Raw genomic sequence first — 22,179 nt, 5'->3', positions numbered from 1 at the left:
GTCATTGAATATCAACCATAGATTATAGGCGTATTGCCCTCACAATTTAATCTATCCCAAGTAAGAATTGGAAACCATCAGTGGGAATGAAGTGTGATACAAAAATGGTTACTAAATGAGGGTGAGGCCTAGAATGGCACTCAAGCTTGGACAATGCCATCCTTATAGCTGGAAATAATTCCACTTACAACAACGTAATACCTCACTAAGTTCACCAAAATTGACCCTACAACCCTATACCTGTCTGCTCAGAAGTAATCCTTACTGATTCAGTGGGATTTTGAACTCACTGGTGAGAAAGAGGAACAAGGCAAGTTACTGGAGGTCTGACTACCTGAAAAATAGTAGTAGTATTTTTATTATTATTAATTCATTTATACCCCACCCATCTGGCTGGGTTTCCCAAGCTACTATGGGTGGCTCCCAACAGAATAAAAAAGCGATAAAATAGCAAACATTAAAAACTTCCCTAAACAGGGCTGCCTTCAGATATCTTCTAAAAGTCAGGTAGTTGTTTATTTCTTTGACATCTGATGAAGGTGTTCCACAGGGCTGGTGCCACTACCGAGAAGGCCCTCTGCCTGGTTCCCTGTAACCTCACTTCTCACAGGGAGGGAAGCACCAGAAGGCCCTCAAAGCTGGACATCAGTGTGCAGGCTGAATGATCAGGGTGGAGACTCTCCTGCAGGTATACTGGGCCATTTACAGGTATACTGTTTGTTTAATAGTTTGAAATCCTGTATATCTTTACCTCACCTTGGTCTTATACATCACCTTGATTGCCCCTGGGCAAAAACCAAACTCACCCTGTTAAGTTTAATCAACTAATTAATTAATGTGTGCATAGGTAAAAGAAAAACAAGTGGTTTGAGTTTTTGTAGGCCAAATTCAGCCCAATTCCGGTACTTCATATAGCCTTGTTTTTCTGAGCAATGGAACTTTTGGGTTTTGAAAAGGTGTTAAACCAGGTGATAAAAAAGAGGAAGTGATTGGCTCCCAAATATATCCCCTGGACCTCATTTCTGATTATTATTTTTTTCACACCTTCACGCCAGCTCTCAGGATGTCAGTGTTCTTTTTAAAGGGACTTCTTAAGAACTTGGGGGGAACTCTGAAGGCCTCATTGTGGCGGAAATGACTCCCCAACAGAAACAGACTGTGGGTCATCCAACAGAGGTCTGGTTGCTTCAATCATCTCCAACCTTGGGATCGGTGAGTTCAGAAGAGGGTTTGTTCTTTATGTTGGAGGGCAGGGGAATTGTAGTATGGAAGGTTGGGTGGATGCAGGTACATAGACTCTGGACCAATTGAATAAGTTGACTTTTATACATATGCTGCATTAAAAAATACCACTTTCCAGAGGTAGCCTAAAGTATCTGCAATGGCAGCATTTGTTAATAACCCTGTTTGGACCAGCATCGAAGACACCAGAAATATTAGAACAATTGGTTAAATCCTCTGAGACCAAAAAGCTGGTTACTATTTCTTTATAGAAATTTGGTATCAATAAATCAATTTGATATGCAGACTCTGATAAAAGAATGGAATTAAGAATTGGAGATTCCTATATTACCTAGACAGTAGGAGAGTGTTTTAGCTTCTGTAGCAAAGGTGTCAATGGATTATGAATTACATCTTAGACAACAAAAAAATATGTTTAGAAATTATGGGACTCTGTTACGTTTGTATAGAAAGGGACTATCTACGGCAACTGAGCATCTTTATGTAAGGGAGATGGGGGGAGCAGAAAGAGCTTGGAGCTGCTGCTCATGAGGCAAGGAGGACTGCCAGGCAATGCTGTAGGCAATGCTGAGTTCAATATAAGGAAGCTTCCTAAGTTCCAATGTCAGGCTACAGCAACATGGGCACATGAACCTTCCCCAAGTGCCACATTCAGCTCAGAAGCTTCCCACCACTCAGTCAAGAGAGAAGCCTTAAGAAGGTAGGTGAGAAAAGCCCCAGGGCTCCTTGCTAACTTCTCCCAGGCTTGTTACTCAGCTAGATCCCAGCTGGGTTACCTGCCAAGCTGCTTCTTGCATCCAAGCTATGGTTTATGCTAGGAAGCTGGAGGGGGGCAAGGGGGCTACCTGAGAGTCTGGCTGAAGCCTCATGGTCTACTGGGAAACTCCTGAGTTCCCAGAGGAATGTTGAGCTTCAAAGAGGTGGGTTGGGCAGAAGAAGGCTACCTGAAAGCTTGCTCAAATGCTAGGAGTTTCCCAACTTTCCAATGAACATTTGGCTTCCAGGGAATTGGCTGGGTGGAAGGAGGAGACTGAAAGTCAGGTGCTCAGCTGTGAAATTCCTCACCTCACCGCAGCAGGCTTTAAACTAGTGGGCCAGGGAAGGTACCTGAAAGCTTACTCCAAGCCTAATGAATCCTGCTCTCTTGAAGGAGTGCAAGGTTTATGGGAAGCCGATGGGGAGGAATGGAGCTACCCAAAAGCCTGTCCCAGCTGGATGATGGCAAGAACCCAGCTGAGCACTAGGGCTTGCAACAAGCTGGACAAGTGCAAGGGAGTGCTATAAAATCCATGTCAGCTGTAAGACTCCTGGCTTCATACATGAGCAGTATGCTTCATGAACCCTGGAGAGGGGGAAACTGGAGCTATGCCCCACCTGATGCACAGCTGTACAGTTCAATACCTAGTTCAGTATTAGGATTCAAGGAAGCTAATCCTGGAGCAGAGGAAAGCTGAAGCCAGCCCTGAATGCAAGGTGTTATAGGTGCTTGGGAGCTGCCGGTGGGGCTGCCTTGAGGGCTGCCCCAAGCCTGATGCGCAGTTGGGGCATCCTTGACCACCGAAGTTTGAGCTAGGCTTCACAAAAGCTGAGGGGAGCAGCCAGGTGGGTGGACTGCCAAAATGCCTCTCCAAGCCCAATGCTCATCTAGAAGTTTTTTGATTACTTAGCTGTGTGCTAGGAGCCACAAAATCTGTAGGGAGCAGCTTCAGAGGTTTCCAGCAAGCTTTAGGCACAAGTATTTGACAACCCATCCAAGTGGTATAATTCACAAAAGCTGGTGGGGAAGGGAATGCCTGGATGGCTGTCCCAAGCCGCACACTCAGTTGGGAGATTTTTTGCCACCTACCTAGCTGTTGGTCTTCCTGGTGGAGGAATCAGTTGAGAAGCAGGGCTATGTGTAAGGTTTTGCAAATGCTGGGTGGGTTCCTGGAGGCCTGCTCCAAGCCCGGTGCTCAACTGGGGGATTCTTGACCACCCAGCTGGATGCCAGGCTTTATGTAAGCTGGTGGGGAGCAGTTGGGAGGAGAGCACCTGGATTCCTGCTCTGAGCCTCACGCTTAACAGGGAGGTTCTTGACCACCCAGTTGAGAGTTAGGCTTCACAAAAGCTAGTCGGGTGCTGCCAGGTGGGTGGGCTGCCCAGGTGCCTGCCTGGCACCTAGCTGTTCACATAAGCCGGGGGAAGGAGCAGCTGAGAAGCTGGGGAGGGCTATGTGGATGCATGGCAAAAACCAGGTGCTCAACTGTGAGATACTTGGCTTATCAGAAAATCAGCAGACTGATTGGGCTGGTGGGGAACAAGAGGCTGCCTGAGAGCCTGCTTTAACCTAATCCCTAGCTGGGAGTTTTCTGACTTTCAGATTAAGCTTCATCTGGCAAGGAGGAGGGTGGTTGAAAGTCTACTCCAGCCAGATGCTTAGCTGGGAGATTTCTGCTACTGTCCCCACTCCTTGATGAACAGCAGGCTTCAGGGAGCAGGGGAGCTACTTGAAAGCTTGTCCCAAGCCTGATACTCAGCTGGGAGATTCTTCAATACCTACTTCAAGGAAGCTGATCTTGGCGCACATAGGAAGGCTGAAGCCAGCCCACAGTGTAAAGCTACTACAGGGAGTTGGGTGCTAAAGCTTATACAGGTGCTGGGGAGCAGCTGGTGCTCAGCTGGGAGATTCTTGACCACCCAAGTTTGAGTGGCACTTCAGAAAAGCTTGTGGGAAGCAGCTGGGTGGGCTGACGAAATGCCTGCCCCAAGCATAATGCTCAGCTAGGAGTTTCTTGCCTACCTTGCTGAGTGCTCGGAGTCACAAAAGCTGGTAGGAAACAGCCAGTGGGGTTTCCTGATGCCTGGTGCACAACTGGAAGGTATGTGACAACCCACCAGAGTGCTATCATTCACAAAAGCTGGCAGGGAGCATCCAGGAGAGGGGGACAGCCTAGATGCCTGTCCCAAGCTCAGCTGGGAGACTTTTGACTATCCAGCTGAGCATTAGAATTAACAAAAGCTGGTGGGCAGCAGCTGAGAGGGGAGACTGCCTGGATGGCTGCCCTAAGCCTAGTGACCGACTCAGAGATTTCTGACCACCCAGCTGTGTGTTGGGCTTCACAAAAAACAGCTAGTAGGGAGCAGCAAGGTGGGAGGCTGCCTGGAAGCCAGTCCAAAGCCTAACAAACAGCTGGAAGATTCTTGCTAACTCTGATCAATGTAAGACTTCACATAAGCTAGTGGGAAGCAGTCGGCAAGCTCTCTGGACATCTGCTTTTAGCCTGATGCTCAGCTGGGAGGTACTATCAATCAGCAAACTTCAGGGAAGATGGCAGGGAACAAGGGGCTGACTGAAGAGCTTGCTCTAACCTGATGCTCGCTGGGAGTCTCCCAACCTTCCCAGAAGAATGTTAGGCTTCATTTGGCAAGGAAGGTGACTGGAAGTCCACTCAGATGCTTAGCTGGCAGATTTCTGACCACCACCACCCAGATGAGCAGGAGGCTCCAGCCTGGCAGGGAGCAGAGGAACTGCCTGAAAGCCTGTCCCCATGCCTGACGCTCATCTATGGTGCTTTTGGCCTCCCAGATCCACAACAGGCTTCAGGAGCAAGAAAGTATCATAAAGCCTGTGCCAAGCCCAGTGTCAAACTGAGAGACCCATAAACTTCCTGAGCCACAGCAGGCTGCAAGAAGCCAAAAGGGAGCAACCAGGGGGCAGGGGCTGGCTGAGGGCTAGGAGGTTCCTGACCCTTCAGATGTAGGAAGCTGGTAGACAGCAGGAGGTGCTTTCTGAAAGTCTGGTCCAAGCCTGATGCTCAACTTGGAAATTCCTGACCATTCAAATGAGTAACAGGCTTCATGGGGGCTGGATCTGCTCCAGGCGTGAATCTCAGCCTGGAGATCCCCCAATTCTTACTTGAATACTAGGCTTCAAGGAAGCTGTCATGAATCAAGAAGGCTACCTTAGCTTGGCTCTCAGCTCAGGGTCTGGCTTCAGGGAAACCAGATGAGAAGCTGACGGGGCTGTGGGGGAGCCAGTGGGCTACTTGAATGCCTGTCCGATGCCCGAGCTGTAATGTGTAGCTTTAGGGCTTCATCTCTCGAGACCTGAAATTGCAAGCTCAGCCAAGGAACAAGAGGGTTAGGAAGCAAGCGTCTTTGAGGAGCCTAAGTTCCCTGCTCAGAAAATGTTCTTTGGGGCAAAAAGACCCCTAAGGTTTGCTAGGCTGCAGTGGCTGAAGTAGACAGGAGCCCTGGGTTCTCTCTGGAGTGGGCTGCAATGGATGAGTGGGACCAAGCTGGTTAGGACAGAGGTGTGGACCCAGCCATAGAAGAGTAGAGTAGTTGAGTGGTTTAGAGAACAAGGAATGTGGTATCTGGTGCAGCCCTGGGGAAGCTCATGCTTCTGGGGGAGGAGAGAGGAGCAGAACAGCTTAAAACAAGCATGGACTCCCCACATTAGGAGAGTGGTTTCCAGTGGTTGCAAGCTGAAGTCAGCATGTGCTGGGACTCCTAGGTTTCATCATCAGCTCTGGCTGAGGAGGGGAAGGTAGACAAGATGTGGGTGACTGGGGAGGGGGCCTGTGCAACGTCAGAAGGGAAGTTCCATGGGGCTGAAAGGCATCCCAGGTCTTGTAGCTAGAGAAGGACATGTTTGGCAGTTGTCACTATTTAACAGGAATGGTTCCTCTTTTCTGGAACTTGTCTCTGGCAAAGCACTGTCCCTGCCTTGCCTTTGGGATGGGCCTTGTTGAAACTGTCTTAATTATGAGTTCCTTTTGTTCAGCAGCATCCCCAAGACTTCTAAACATCTCTGTGTGGACAGTGATTCACACACCTCATCTTTAACACTCACACATGCTGAGGTCGCTCACATTCAGCATTTGAGAACATGTTGTTGGACTCAGGATTTCTCACAATATTTGCACCTCCTTGGCTTTTAAAGATTGCTGGGCAGTCCCATTTTATGCCTGGATTTTATCTACTGCTGGGTTATCTTTTCTTGATGTTATCATTTTACTGAGTTGTTGCATAGTCTGTTTTATTATGTATGCTGCCTGTTAAGTCAGCCACCAGAGACACACGGCTGTTTCCTTGGTCTTACTCCTGAAACAAGGTATCTAAGCAGTTAAAGTTTTTCCCATCATGGCAGGAAAAGCTTCCCCTCCTAACTTTCTGAGTGAAACCTGTGCAGGGAAAGGAACTGGCTATGTGTCTACAATTTGCAAGCTGTTGAGAAACCTGAAGTTTTTCTCATGGGACAGATGTCCGGCAGCACCCTCTTGGCCTAAGGCTCTGTATCCTCTAACGGACAGCAAGGCCTTGTTCCCACAGAGGTAGTAGACCTAGGTCTCAGAGATAACACATGGCTGATATGCCTTCATTTTTCCCCCAACCTGCATTATTTGTAAAAAGCACTGTTGCTGTTCAACTAGTGAACCAGGGGGAAATGGGGCACCTCATGCTTAGGGGACAAATTTGCCCCTCCATTCTCTCTGTCCAGCTTTTACAACCCTCCCCAGACTTATCACATCCCATTCCTTGAGTGTTTTTTGCCTGGTTGGGAAGTGTCCTTGAATTGTGATACTGGTTCTTGCTTAACTTGGATAGGGGAATCTATGTGTGCACAGAATCCTCTGAATTTTCTGCAGCTAGAAAGTGCAAAAGTAAGAGTTCCATCTTTTGCTCTGTTCATCTTTGCTCCTTTTGACTTTGAACATGGCTCCAGTTAGCATGTGCCCCCAGAACATTGCTCATGATGGAATGAGACCCTTGGGTTACAAATGTTCCCCACCCTGCTGCTAGAATTTTTCCTCCCTGACATTGTTTCCTTTAGGCCAGACACAGTTTTGCCACCAGTGAAAACTAGGCAAAAACTACACGCTTCCTTCTTACCGCTTTCCATAAACCACAAAGCCCCCTTTTCGTGGATGTAAGACCGCCCCCCACAACTTTTTTTAAAATAAATAAATGTAGACTTCAAAATAAAAATGTATATGGTTTGGTTATAGATTAAGAACTTGAAGCCAAATTTTTTTGATGTGGAATTCACTGAATAACAGTGCAAAAATGCAGCTCAAGGACAGGTGTCTAGCATTTGGCAAATTTGGAGAGAATCAGCCAGTTGGTGGGTGCTGTTTGTATTCTACAAATAATTCGGCATCCTAAGCTTTCAGTATTTTCAAGAGAGTTTCTAGCTCTCGTGCTTAAGAAAACAAGTTTGAAACTGTTGCTTTGGTGCAATAGATACCTTCCCTCTCTCAAACAAATGGCCAGGAGATCAATTAAGCAGCATTCCTCATGCCCAGTAGGTTTGGAACTTGTTGGCAATAGCAGAACTATGGATGAACTGAGGGATGCGGGTGGCACTGTGGTCTAAACCACTGAGCCTCTAGGGCTTGCTGATCAGAAGGTCAGCGTTTGAATCCCCACAACGGGGTGAGTTTCCGCTGCTTGGTCCCAGCTCCTGCCAACCTAGCAGTTCAAAAGCACACCAGTGCAAGTAGATAAATATGTACCGCTGCGGTGGGAAGGTAAACGGTGTTTCTGTGAACTCTGGTTTCCGTTATGGTGTTTGGTTGCACCAGATGTGGTTTAGTCATGCTGGTCACATGACCCAGCAAGCTGTCTGTGGACAAATACCAGCTCCCACGGCCTGAAAGCGAGATGCGTGTCACAACCCCATAATCGCCTTTGACTGGACTTAACTGTCCAGGGGTACTTAACCTTTACTTTTACTTTTATGGATGAACTTGAGCATGTCCCAGTGTCTTTCAGGTAAATGTGCTGTCTCAAATAATGTTTGTGATAGAGGCAACCAGCCCCCTTTATGGCTCTTACTATTAGCACTGGCTCCAAGAGCAAAGGATTTGCTTCTAGTATCAATAAGATCTTAATAGAAATTGTGACAGGGCTCCTTACTGGTCTGGGAGATACATATGAGTGAGCAGAGTGATGAAGTGAAATGTACATATCTATGGTTTTCCTGACCAGGGAAGTCACTGTCAACTTGTGTAAGGGAAAACACTTTAAAATTAGCTATAAATGGTAGAGAACTCCAGGACAACTATTCCCTAAAGAAACTACCAGTCACTCCAGGTCTTGGAGGGTTAAGCCAGGTACCAGCTGCTTTTTTTGTTTGAGTTCATAACTTAATTCTAAGAAGAATCCCACCCAGGGCATCAGACAAGCTCTGCCCAGGCCCGAACATAGCTGCTGCTGCTGCTTCTGCTGCTGCTGCTGCTTCTTCTTCTACTTCTTCTTCTTCTTCTTCTTCTTCTTCTTCTTCTTCTTCTTCTTCTTCTTCGATCACACATAGCCAAGTAAGATTGTCTTCCATAAACACGGTTTTAACAGTGGGTCCATAAGTGACTGTAGAGGCCAGTTCTGGATCCACACATCCTTCCACAGTGGGGACATAGGTTTCCAGGGAGGAAATGATCATGGTGAGGGTTTGCCAAGCATGCCTTCCTCTTAGCACATTTCTCCCTTTCATCCTGACTTCAAGTGTCTTCAAAGCTCGTGATACCTTTGGTAAAGCATGTTCTCCAGTGGGAGCTCTCGCAGGCCAGTGTTTCCCACTTGTCAATGTGTATACTACATTTTCTTAGATTTGCCTTGAGAGAGTCTTTAAATCTCTCTTGTTGACCACCAGCATTATAGTTTCTATTTTTGAGTTGGCATGGATGTGGTGCTAGAGACACTTATTACCACTTACTATGTTGTGATGAGGGCAGGAATGAGACAATGATATTGTGTAACCCACACTCAGCCCATGGAACACACATTTGCTGGACAGCATATCTTCAACATGTCTTTTGCTCTCTTTCATTGCAGCAAGTGCCACAGCCCCGACGGTCTTCCCATTGCCTCCCTGTAGCCAAGACTCCTCTACCGCCTCCCTGGTCTCCATAGGTTGTCTGGTCTCTGGCTACTTTCCTGAACCGGTCACAGTACAGTGGAATTCGGGAGCCATCTCCAGCGGCATCCAGACCTTCCCTGCACTATTGGATTCATCCAGGGGCCTCTACACTCTCACCAGCCAGCTCACCATCCCAACCAGCACCTGGGAATCGGAGAAGTTTGAATGCAATGTCACACATGCAGCTACCGGCTTCACAGCCAACAAGGACATTGAGCGTGAGTCTTTCTGGGCCTTGATTATCTGCTTGCTTTTTAACTCTCAAATGGGCAATCAATGTGGTTAAAGAAAGTAAATTACTTGGGTGGAGAGAGAGGGGCAATAGATGCAATATTTTGGGGTAGCATTATTGTCTCATTCCAAGGCACATTAAGCATGGCAGGCACCACCAAAAAGAAAAAAATGTATCTGCCCAACAAGCCTTACAAATGAAATATAGGGGTTGGAGTGGAGAGAACGAGTCTGGAATCCTCCATTCAGTACCAACAATCGTATAAGAAAAAGTTGGGTTGCAGCATTTCAGATTTCAGTTGTTGGAGCATCATCCAGCAGCAACTTTTTGGAATACATTTCAAGGTTAGATTGATTTAGAGGGATTTGTGGCCATTTATAGATAATTCTTCTTTGGAGCAATGTTACCAAAGCACAAAACATACACACACATGTGAATGGCATTCATGACCCCTCATTTTAATTCATTATATGAGTTGTCAACCTGCAGAACCAGTGAAATGACTTAAGTTCTGGGGTGGTTGGCTGTTCCTTCGGCCCACACACTTGTAATGTTGGAAGGAATGGTTAGGATTGATCGCCCTGTGCCAAGGCAAAGCATGATAGCTACAGGGGGGTGGCAAGCTTTGAAAAGGGTTACGGAGTGGGCGGAAAGTGCCTTGATGAGAAGGTGAGGCTGTTCATAACTTTGGGATCAGCATGTCAAAGGGTGGGGAGAACCAAAAGAGGTGAGTTGCAGATGAACTAGTAGCCACTTAGACCTCAAAGCTGACATGGGGAGGGAAATAGGTAGCAAAGTGAAGATCACTAAGACATGGGGAAGCAGGGTAGATCACAGACAAAAGGTATTAATTCCCCTCACATATGGATAGGGAAGAATATCAGTTCAGATTTAAATATGAATCAACCTAATTCACAACACTTGAATGAAAACACAGCCATCCTTTCAAATTCACACTTATCCGAATTTTGCAAAGCAGTTCTGCAGCCAACTAGTGTGTACAAAAATGCATCTACTAGGGAAAGGTGTGAACAAAAATGGATATATTAGTATAAATAACATATAAAAATGCATTATATCAGGAGCACTGCTTAGCAAAAATGTTTATATTAGGCAAGATTCTATGTAAAGACAGCACGTTAGGGGAAAAAATAGATTAAAATGCAGATGAATTTTCATAAGTACTTATTTTAGAAATATTTGCATACAGATATGGAGAATGGGGGGGGGGGAGAAACTGAGAGAAATGAAAATTGACAAGTTAACCCATCCCTGCCTTCACATAACTTATACCCCTCCAGACTCTCCTGTGAAACCACCAGTGGTCCCAGAAGTCCGCCTGCTCCATTCCTCCTGCGATCCCAGGCATTCCACCATTGAACTGCTGTGCATTATCTCCAGCTTCTACCCCAGCAGGGTGACGATAGAGTGGCTAGTGGGTGGGCAACCTGGCTTGCTATCATCGATCACAGCACCGCCCAGGAAGGATGCCCACGGGTACACCTTCAGTACCACAAGCACAGTCAATGTTAGCAAAGAAGACTGGCAGGCTGCGAATACCTACCACTGCCAGGTGTTCCACGAAGCAACCCAAACCAAACTGAAAAGCAAAGCCAAGATATGTCAAGGTAGGAAAGGTTGACTAAGCTGGCACTTGTGTTTTCCTCTGTTTTGGTGGGCATGGACTGGAATGCAGGGGTGAAGAGGACAACTGCTTCGAGGTTACTGAGGGTCCTCTCAAGTGCTAAGCATTTCAAGATAGTGTCCTTCCTAATTCATACACACACACACACAGTGGTAACTCGGTTTGGGAACTTAATCCGCTCCAGAAGTCTGTTCTTAAACCGAAACCGTTCTTCAACCGAGGCGTACTTTCCCTAATCAGGCCTCCTGCCGCCAGTGCCCTTCCACTGTTCAGCTTCCATTCTTAGACCGAGGTAAAGTTCTCAAAACGGGACACTACTTCAGGTTTTGTGAAGTTCGTAAGCCGAATTGTTCGTAATGACCGCTCCCCACATCAAATGGGGGGCATTTTTTGTGTGGTTGCGTGCAGCCCCCCCCCCCCGATCCTACACAGCTCCCTAAAAACCTGGCTTTGCCCCCTCCCACGCTGGATACCTGGACAGTTAACCAATCACAGTGGGGGGGTGTTGCCAGGGGAGTTAGCCAGGTAGGGTGGGACCGCCCTGCCCACACAATAGAGGGTGGAACTTACCTGTGAGTCCTCTTAAACCGAGGTACCACTGTATGTATGTGTGTGTGTATACATTATATACACACACACACATACACACACACACACACACACAGCATGCACATACATACACATACATACATACATACATACATTCATACATACATATGCACTGCTTTCTATCATGGCCCATTGAAATAAACCTTTCCCCACTGACTGCAATGTACACATGACCTTAATGGCAGAGTAGTTATTTTCCATTTCTACTGGAAGCAGGACTCGGGGAAGACATAGTGCAGTGGACATCAGAGTGCCGCAAATGTCCATGAAAAGTCTTGGCAAATATGCTATCCTCTCCAGGGAGGTGGGGTCAGTGGACATTTTCCTTCCTCTACAACATGTAGTTTGACTCAGTGCCTTCTCCTACATAAAACAATGTGGTCTTGATAGCAGAAGCTGATGTTGTAGAGGAGGGTGACAGGGAACTGTTTGTTCCTGCTCATTATTCACAATGGAATATGGAGGGTGAAAGGGAACTATATTTTATTCTATATTTTAACTATATTTTATTTTATTTTTTGCTTGGTTACTGACAATGGAATATGGAGCTTTTATTGATTCTCGGCCACCCAAGGGCACCAAATGCCAGCTTCTTTCCTTTAACACATGATTGATTATTGATTGGTTATTGATTCCTTTTACTCTGCATCAATGACTGCCCTTCTTAACAGGGTGTATGCAAGCCCCTAAAACAGCAGAGAGGGGAGGGGCCGTTGGAGAAGTAACATGACGTTTGTATCCCCAGATAATACTGATTGCCCCTCCGCTGGCATTAGCGTGCGAATCATGCCCCCAACCGCAAAAGACTTGTACATAAACAGAGACCCTACGCTCACCTGTGTGGTGGAAAATCTGGAAAATGCAGACGGGCTGAAAGTCAGCTGGTCGCGGGCAGATTCAGGACCTGTGAGCCCAGGTTTATTGGAAGTGAAAGAAGAGCTTAATGGAAAGTACACCGCGACCAGCTCCCTCCCTGTCTCAACATGGCTGCAGGGTGAGGAATTCACCTGCAAGGTGGAATATCCAAGCTTGGCTGCTCCCATCAATAGGACCATTGCCAAGATGACAGGTAAGAGGGAAACAGTGTTGGTCTCCTGTCCTGGGGCTGGTGTCCTTGTGTTCCAGCAGGAAAGAGAATACTTAAACACACAGCACCACTTGGCTTATCTGTGATTTATACTGCGGACACACTTTGCAATCTCACACAGTCTGGTGGGTTTGCACAATCATTCTACACTTGTCTCTGCTCACAGGTTTTTATGGTGCTTGATAAACCTGCAATGCATGCTTTTTATCAGAAGGCAACACTGGGACTATTTCCATCTCCAGCTAAGGATCCTTCTAACCCCTGAATCTGTCTATTGATAGGTAGATGAAGGATTGAGCCACTTCTGTTGAGGGCAGTACATTATCCTTTCACTGGTGGCCTAATCTGTACATTTAAGGAGGTACCTGGAAAGAACAATGTGGGAATTTGAGCATACCAATACCTTCTCAGGAAATACTAGGATTCTCTGTGTTATGGGCCCCCTCTGTATATCTGTTAAAAGAAAGCAGGCTGTGTAAAATCTCTGCTATCTCAGTTTGGTATCTTATGTATTCATCCAGCTTGAAGAAGCCCAACTCATGTTGTACTTCTTCCTACCCAGGTCCACATGCAAAAGGGCTTCAGCTAAATGCATTCTAGCTCGTTAATGTTGTTGTTGAGGATTTACTCTGTCTACTGTACTTGAAACTGTTTTTCAAACCATTTAGCAGATAATAATCAGCACTCCTGCCCAAACCACAAGCCCCAGGATTCTCATGGGGAGAAGCCATGACATTCAAATTGTAACAGGAATTGCAATATGGATAGATTAATTTCTAAAACTTTGTTTGCTGTGCTATTTATGAATGTGAATGCCGCCAGAGAAGGCCAAGCTGTTCTATTTTTTATTATTATTTATACATACATACATACATACATACATACATACATACATACATACCCTGCCCATCTGGCTGGGTTTCCCCAGCCACTCTGGGCGGCTCCCAACAGAATATTAAAAATATGATAAAACATCAAACATTAAAAACTTCCCTAAACAGGATTGCCTTCAGATGTCTTCTAAAAGACAGATAGTTGTTTATTTCTTTGACATCTGATGGGAGGACATTCCACAGGGCGGGTGCCACAACCAAGAAGGCCCTCTGCCTGGCCCCTTGTAACTCGCAGTAAGGGAACCGGCAGAAGGCCCTCGGAGCTGGACCTCAGTGTCCGGGCTGAATGATGGTGGTAGAGATGCTCCTTCAGGTATACTGGGCTGAGGCCATTTAGGGCTTTCAAGGTCAGCACCAACACTTTGAATTGTGCCCAGAAACGGGGTACCTGTGTATATCATGGAGACAAGCAGTGCTTTTTTTCTAGAAAAATAAGTGTCATTACTCACCATTAAGTGATTACAGTAAGTGTCACACTTTTTAAAGACAAAACAAAAGGTGTTAGTACTGTGTACCCTTGAATACCCCCCCCGGGGGGGGGAGCACTGTTTCCTGACCAGAAAGAAGAGCACAGGTAGTCTCTGGGGAAATCCTCATGCAGTTTCACATAGTATGACGGGCCTTTTGGGATCATTATTGGGAATGTACTGTGGCATCTACTAATTGGTTCTAATCTTAATCACTGCTGGCACATCTTTTCTCTCATACATTCCCCCACCCCAAAAAAGGCGACATTAAGGCTCCCAAGGTGTTCCTCTTCTCCCCACACAATGAGGAAATCCGTGCTCGGCCACCAATGCTGACGCTCACCTGCCTGGTCACAGGATTCACCCCAAAAGAAGTTTCTATCCAGTGGCTGAAGAATCACAATGCCGTGCCTGAAGATCACCATGTCAACACGCCGGTCATGAAGGACAAGAGCAACAACTCCCACTTCATCTACAGCAAGCTGACAATCCCATTCTCTGACTGGAACAATGGAACCCCTTTCACTTGCATAGTTTACCACGAAGCCCTCCCCATGAAGTTCACCCAGAGGACCGTGGAGAAATCCCAGGGTAAAAAATGATGGCCATACCTCCTATGGCACTGTATCCTCTTCAGCCTCTCCCGGATTTTCCTCTAGCATTGTCAGATGACCTCTGTAAAGGTCTGCCATGCATGCATGTTTGGCCTATGGCTGAATAAAAGAGAACTAACTCAGATATATCCCATGTTGTGGTCACTTGCAGGAGAATCAATGACTGGTGTGGGGTGGGTGTGTTCTGGAAAGCAAGGAGAGAATGGATTTATTAAGTGGGTCTTCATGATATGGGAAGCAAAATGTATTCGCCATTATCAGAGCTATGCCATGGGGAGCGGGGAGGTTGCAAAGGTCTGGTGTCAGTATATGTGAAGTTTTACTGCTCACAACAGGCCTCTGTTATGTGCCAGAAGTGAGAGGGATTTGGTCCAAAGACACCCAGTGAGCTTCATCTAGATAAATGGTGATTTGAATCTGGGTCAAATTCCACTGGGCTCAGGTCCAATATCCTGTCATCTGCTCCACACTGGCTTCCCTCTGTACATGTCCATACACAGGAAGCTGCTCTCCTTTTAATGTCTGGTGCTGAAAACAGCTATTTATATTTATGTATCCTCCTCTCCCACAAAGATTCTGTTGCAGATCCCCCTCAACCTCTCCCATCGCAACCACCAGCAGCTCCCTCCTTTGGTCAACTGGCACCAGGCCTCTGTTCCTCAATGGTTCAAACTAGTCAGTTGTGGCAGAGCTGTGGAGTTCACTGCAGACCCAGAAACAGTATTATAACTCAGTGTTCTGTGTATTAGAAGCTGATATTACAGCAGGAAAAGAAGCTGTGGAGGACAGTGTAAACAAGCAAAACTGAAGCAGCAGCAGGGCAAGGGAACCAGAAAGTCAAGAAGGTCCAAGATGCTAACAAGGCTTGGGTAGCTCAAATAGAAGCAACAGATTTAGAAATGGGAGCATGTTTGGAAACACACACACACACACACACACACACACACACACCCCAAGGGAGTAAAAATAAAAAGGCTGGGGAAATGAGCAAATTTATTTCTAAATTTGCCACAGTCCTAAAAATTCAAGGCCTAAGCCTCATATTCTAATTTTGTCTTCTTGATGTGAAAATGTATTCTGCCCATTGCAGACGACTGGTGGGAAATTATTTTATGTTGCCCTTCTCTTCTTCTGTCTTCTTGTTTTGGATATATCTTATAAGACATAATAAGCTGACTTTTATTGAGTCTTGATCAGCTTTCCTTCTCAGCTTAATGCTGGTCACTCTGACCAGCTCCAGCTCTTCAAACTCTACATAATGTTTTCATGAATTCTTTTAAAAGAAACCGAGACAAAATCATGATGACAGTTTTAATTACAGATATTTGCTGTATCCAATGTTAGCCTTACTCACAGCAGACAGACCCACTGGAATTAATGAATAAGACTACCACTCGTCCATTAATTTCAATAGCTCTACTCTGAGTAGGACTAGCATTGGCTACCATCTGTGCAAGGTATGTTCTCTGCTACAAGGACAGAGATATGGAGCTGGAAGTACAGGAGCAGGCAAGGCATCCTGGGGAAAGATAGTTCGACAGAGAGGAGGAGTAAGGGAGCCATAGGGCCAGAAAGTAACCAGCAGTCATCTGGTGCAACAGTCATGCACACTCACCATCAACAATATATAGCTTTCCTTCATATCAACTCACATTGTCCAGATTATTCATCTCAGGGAGGCAGCAGAAGAAACTAAGAAAATGCACCACACCTGCATTGCCTGAGAGCAAAGAATAGTCTCTAAGAGCCAGACTAAATGTGATAACAGGGACAAGGAGCAGCCACAGGGAAAGGTGATCTTCATCAGGACTACATACCCGGGTCCCTACAAAACTTATCCCTCAAAGTGGGTGTTAACTATTTAAAAAAACCAAGTGACAGTTAGGATCCCATCTGTTGGAAATTGAAATTAATAATTATGATAATGATGATAGCAATTAATAATAATAATAAGAAGAAGAAGAAGAAGAAGAAGAAGAATAGACCCTAAATCTGATTGGGATGAGTGAGCAAACTGAGCCAAGCTTTGGATAGATTGGCAAATAGGTCAGATGGATAAGGAGCCATGAGAGAAAATCGAATTCACTGAATATTCAGGACATATTATTGGACTGGCCTTACATTGAGGGTGGGATGTGAGAGATAATATGTTAGAGAAGGCACTTTGACCCAATCATGACACGCAGGTATACAATGGGGGGTATTTTTTCCCCTCACAGAGATAGTCTGGGATCACCTCAGAACCACCCACTCAAACACATACAAACAAAAAGATAAGCTGCCTCAAAATCTCTTGACATTTTGAGCAGTGATCTTAAAAATCGGGGGGGGGGGATTTCAGCAGCCCAAATCTCCACTCAAACACTCTTGCCCAGTTACAGGTAGGTAGCCGTGTTGGTCTGCCGTAGTTGAAACAAAATAAAAAAAATCCTTCCAGTAGCACCTTAGAGCCCAACTAAGTTTGTTATTGGTATGAGCTTTCGTGTGCATGCACAGTTCTTCAGATACCTTGCACATGAAAGCTCATACCAATAACAAACTTAGTTGGGCTCTAAGGTGCTACTGGAAGGATTTTTTTTTTATTTTGTTTTGACTCTTGCCCCAATTATGCTGCAATGATGTGGCCTCAGCCACCTACACATGAAATGAACACAACTCCCTACCCACACCTATTTGCTGGTTACTCCATACTTTGATGTTAACAGGTGGCCTGCTTTGCGTACTGGCTAGCGTTTGGTTTGGGTGGTTAGAAGACCAGATTCAAAGCCCCAATCAACCATGATGCTCACTGTGTGGCCTTTCTATATGTCCCTCAGAAAATAAGGAGAGAGAGAGAGAGAGAGAGAGAGAGAGAGAGAGAGAGAGAGAGAGAGAGAGAGAGAGGCTGAAGTTACTCTGAAGAACTAGGCACAAACATTACCTGGGGTGAACAGGCTGGGCTACGAAAACTCTAACACCAAGCCTCTATTTCAAAATTTAGATGACATTTATTGTTATGTAGGCCATAGATGATCTTGCAGATGTGCAGTTCATACGTTATAGGTTTTGTAGTCCATGTTAGACTGTAAGAATAAGAAGAAATATAAGAATAGTACATCAGTACTACTGAGTAGAACCTATGAATCAGAATAACTCTAAGTGAAATGTCCATGCATGCTAATACCTGCCACTTGTATCTATATTACTAAGGACAGGGGAGACTTGGCAAACAAATGGGAGCAGATAGAATCTAATGGGGAAAGTGGATTTTTAAATGGCAACCCATAGCCTGGCATTAGGTCAGGAATTACCTTACCAATGCACTATGATAGAATTCCCACCCTGCAGGTTTCATACATTTCTACCTGAAATTACAGTCAAATTTCGGAACAGGTAGCTTTGAGATTTCTGCAGCCTGTGTTGATTACAAAGGGTATAGACATTAGTGGTGGGTGGAGCTTGGGAATGTTTTATGGTGAATACAGGAATTGACGACTCTCTCTCTCCCCCCTCACAGAGGTGACTGTGTCAACAATGGATGATTACAGCGATGAGAAAGAGGAGGAACTGGACCGCCTGTGGCGAACCATCTTCATTTTCTTTGTTCTCTTCCTCCTCAGTGTTTGTTATAGTGCCACCATTACACTGTTCAAAGTGAGTAGAGGGGAAGGGATATTATATATCGACATTTGCATTTAAATGGTGGAGGAAGGGTGGCAGCATAAACACATCAGGGATAGAAAGACGAGAAAAGACAAAGGGATAATGCTGAGATGTTTGTACTGTTAGTTGTAAATTACTGGATGGTTCTGTAGAAGAATGAGCCTATACCGTTACATGTATACTGTGTCAAACAGTCCATTCAATATCCCACTAAAATCAGAACAAGTCAAAAATATTTGACTTGTTGGTGGGAAAGACAAGTTAAGGGTAATGGGATGGGGAAAGATGGCAAGGAATGGTTTTATGGTTCATTGCCCAAAGGCCATAGTTCTTCATGTGGAATTTGCTCCAGCAAGAGGTAGCAACGGCCATCAACTTAGAAGGCTTTAAAAGACAAATTCATGGGAAATGAGGTTATCAGTGGCTACTAACTGCAATGGATATGTTCTGCCTCCGTTGTTAAAGGCTTGCTCCAGCAAGACTCTTCTCATTGTTCTTTTGACATGTTGTTATGTGTAAATAAACACATAAATATACTGTATTTTTTGCTCTATAAGACTCACTTTTTCCCTCCTAAAAAGTAAGGGGAAATGTGTGTGCATCTTATGGAGCAAAGGCAGGCTGCGCAGCTATCCCAGAAGCCAGAACAGCAAGAGGGATTGCTGCTTTCGCTGCGCAGCGATCCCTCTTGCTGTTCTGGCTTCTGAGATTCAGATTTTTTTTTTCTTGTTTTCCTCCTCCAAAAACTAGGTGCGTCTTGTGGTCTGGTGTGTCTTATAGAGCGAAAAATACAATACCTTGCAAACCGTCACTGGCAGGAGATAGGAAGGGGAAAGGAATTAAGAACAAGTAGATCTTGCATATTTTTCTTCTGTATTCATTCCTGGTGTATGTCTTCCTTTATCCCCACTCTCATTACTTCCCACAGGTAAAATGGCTCTTCTCCACTGTGATGCTCCTGAAGAAGCAGTCGTTGGGCCCTGACTATAAGAACGTTAGCCAAAGAGTGGCCTAGAAACATTTTCCTGGGAACTCTTTCCCTGCACCTCATGGGGTGCAAAGAAGTAGTCGCTGGCTGGATTTAGGGCTCATTCTCCAGTGGGAACGCCCTAATCTCTCTTTCGGCCTCTTCTCCTCCTTGGCAGATGGAGATGAAGCCCTTCTACTGGTCCTTTAAACATGTCTTTCACAGTGACTGTAAAGAAGATTGTGGTGTTTTCCAATGTAACTGAACTGTACAGCTTTGTATTTTACGTACTACTTGGTAAATGTTCTGTAGGAGGGATTTTTTTGTACTATATAATGTAAGATGTGCACAAAGGGAGAGGGAGAGAAGGAATGCTGGTATGTTTTTATGTTGATTTGTTGAAGGTGGAGTGTGATAGTTAGAACGTGTGTGTGTGTGTGTGTGTCTTGGGATTTTGGAGAGGGATGATGAAGGGTGGCTGGTTTGGGAGCTGAGGAACAATGGGTTGAATGGGCAGGATAGGCTATTAATAGAAGTATAAACACATGATATAAAATATCCAGGCTCTGTTATGTGCAACATCGTATAAGTACCTGTGAACATCGAGCTTTTACTGCCCTAATAAAGTTTTGGTTTGTTCACACCACGTCTCATGTTTGGCTAAGCAATCAAGGCTGGGACAAAGGGATATTAGTATTGATAAGGTGGCAGCAGAATACTAGTTTCTGGGGGATTGTCTTAGGCATGGGAAGTCCAGAGCTCATAACCCTATAAGGCACATAGGAACCCAGCGGTTGGTGGGGGGTGAGAAATCCTTTACCAAGCAAAAGGGGAACAAAACTAAAGTACCCTCTTGCTCCTAAGTGGTGGGCTTGGGCTGGGGAGGGTACAGCAAGGAGGAACCAGCTCTCCCACCCAGCCTGTGATTTATAAAGTTTGGAGACAGATGCACAAGCCTTGAGAAAGGAGCTTCGGCATGTCAACTCTGACTGGGTTCAAAGGGTAAAGGTAAAGAGACCCCTGACCATTAGGTCCAGTTGTGACCAACTCTGGGGTTGCAGTGCTCATCTCGCTTTATTGGCCAAGGGAGCTGGCGTACAGCTTCCAGGTCATGTGGCCAGCATGTGCTAAGCTGCTTCTGGCGAACCAGAGCAGTGCATGGAAACACCGTTTACCTTCCTGCCTACTTGCACTCTGAGGTGCTTTAGAACTGCTAGGTTGGCAGGAGCTGGGACCGAGCAACGGGAGCTCACCCCATGGCGGGGATTCGAATCGCTGACCTTCTGATTGGCAAGCCCAGGCTCTGTGGTTTAGACCACAGTGCCACCCGCGTCCCTATGGGTTCAAAGGGACTTACTGCTAAATAGCTATGTATAGGACGGCAGCCTGAGTACCCTCAGTCCTTACGTCCACTGCACCCTCCCTATTTTAGGGCTTCAGGCCTCCTCTCCACTCCATGTGCTGTTGCATTATTTGCCTGTTCATCAACATGCCCCCTTCGCTCACAGGCATCCAGTCTACCCTAGCTGTGGGAGACTCTGACAGCACCAAGGGGGCACAAAATAATACTAATACTAGTACTAAGAAGACCCACTAAAATGTAACAGTACCAAAAGGAATTATTGTGAAAATAAGAACTAGTTTTGGAGGGTGCCAAATATTGCCCTCTCTCGGGGCATCATATTACCAAAGTCCACCTCTGATTCAGACCCATACTATTGTAGCCAAATCCACCTAAGGACAGTACACAAATGTCCTTAAACTCCTTCCCTATTACTGAATACTTAAATATATCAGTTTTATGACCCACCCAGCACCATCACCATGTTCTTCGTCAGAATCCTGACTGGCACTGACTGCTGTTTTCATATATTGCCTGTTTTGTGGTCATAACTATATTTACTAGACAACAATAAGAACATACCAAAATGAAATAGTCTACCTATAGTTTTTATTTTGGCAAGGGGTGTGTGTTTTTGTTCCTCCTTCACATACTTTCAAATGAACTTCATCCTCTCTTGAAAATTCCACCTGTTGTCCTTCATTCCCATAAAATCAGTGCTGGGGCAACCTGCAGACTTGCAGGTGTCATTGGGCTCCAGGTCCCAGCAGCCACAGTCAGCATAAGAAATGGTCAGGGATGATGGGTTTTGTAGTCCAACAACCTCTGGAGGACCACAGTTTCCTCACTCTTTACTGACATCTTGGATTACCTGGACTCTTACATAGAGCCACTTCTCTCTGTTTCTTCAAAGGCTTCCTCAAAGCTCAGGCTTCCTCAAAGCTCACCTTTTCCATAAAGCATTTTGGCCCTTCAGTCTCATCCCCGACTCAGAGGTACAGTGGTACCTCGGGTTACAGATGCTTCAGGTTACAGATGCTTCAGGTTACAGACTCCGCTAACCCAGAAATAGTACCTCAGGTTAAGAACTTTGCTTCAGAATGAGTTTAGAAATTGCAAGGTGGCAGTGTGGCGGCAGTGGGAGGCCCCATTATCTAAAATGGTACTTCAGGTTAAGAACAGTTTCAGGTCAAGAACGGACCTCCAGAACGAATTAAGTTGAAAGCTGTTTAAAAGAGCTTTTACTGCTCTTGTTTTGTAAATTTATCTCCCTTTTACCACTGGGACAAAGGCTTGGCAGGTGTTAAAAAACTCTTTTACCTGATGGGTCAAAATAATATGTGCTATTGTAATAGGCAATGATGCCATTGTTGCATCATTTTCAACTCCCTTAAAATGTTTAAGAAAATGGAGCTGTCATTGAGCACGCTGAGACATTAACTGAGAATGAAGGCAATCTTTCTTACACCAGTCTTTCTGTGCTGGTAGGTCTGAGGAAATGAAGAGCAGAAACTTTTACAGGAATGGCAAAAGCTCGCC

At 45.5% G+C, this 22,179-nt stretch overlaps 1 long non-coding RNA gene and 1 gene segment (V, D, J or C); one reads left to right on the top strand and one right to left on the bottom strand.

Moving 5' to 3' along the window:
* LOC309355951 overlaps positions 1 to 20,554 on the bottom strand; it is a 74,193-nt gene extending 53,639 nt beyond the window's left edge. Inside the window, exon 1 of the long non-coding RNA XR_014162662.1 lies at positions 20,486 to 20,554. This is a non-coding gene — a long non-coding RNA (uncharacterized lncRNA). The remainder of the gene's footprint in view (positions 1 to 20,485) is intronic.
* LOC309355992 (Ig gamma chain C region-like) lies at positions 7,980 to 14,811 on the top strand. The segment is given in 5 exons: positions 7,980 to 7,998; positions 9,058 to 9,360; positions 10,676 to 11,002; positions 12,374 to 12,697; positions 14,337 to 14,811.
* Positions 20,555 to 22,179: the final 1,625 nt, after the last annotated feature.

Source organism: Podarcis melisellensis (genome assembly GCF_964234715.1).
Source record: "Podarcis melisellensis genome assembly, chromosome: 13".
NCBI lineage: Eukaryota > Metazoa > Chordata > Lepidosauria > Squamata > Lacertidae > Podarcis > Podarcis melisellensis.
This window is presented reverse-complemented; position numbering and strand designations above follow the sequence as displayed.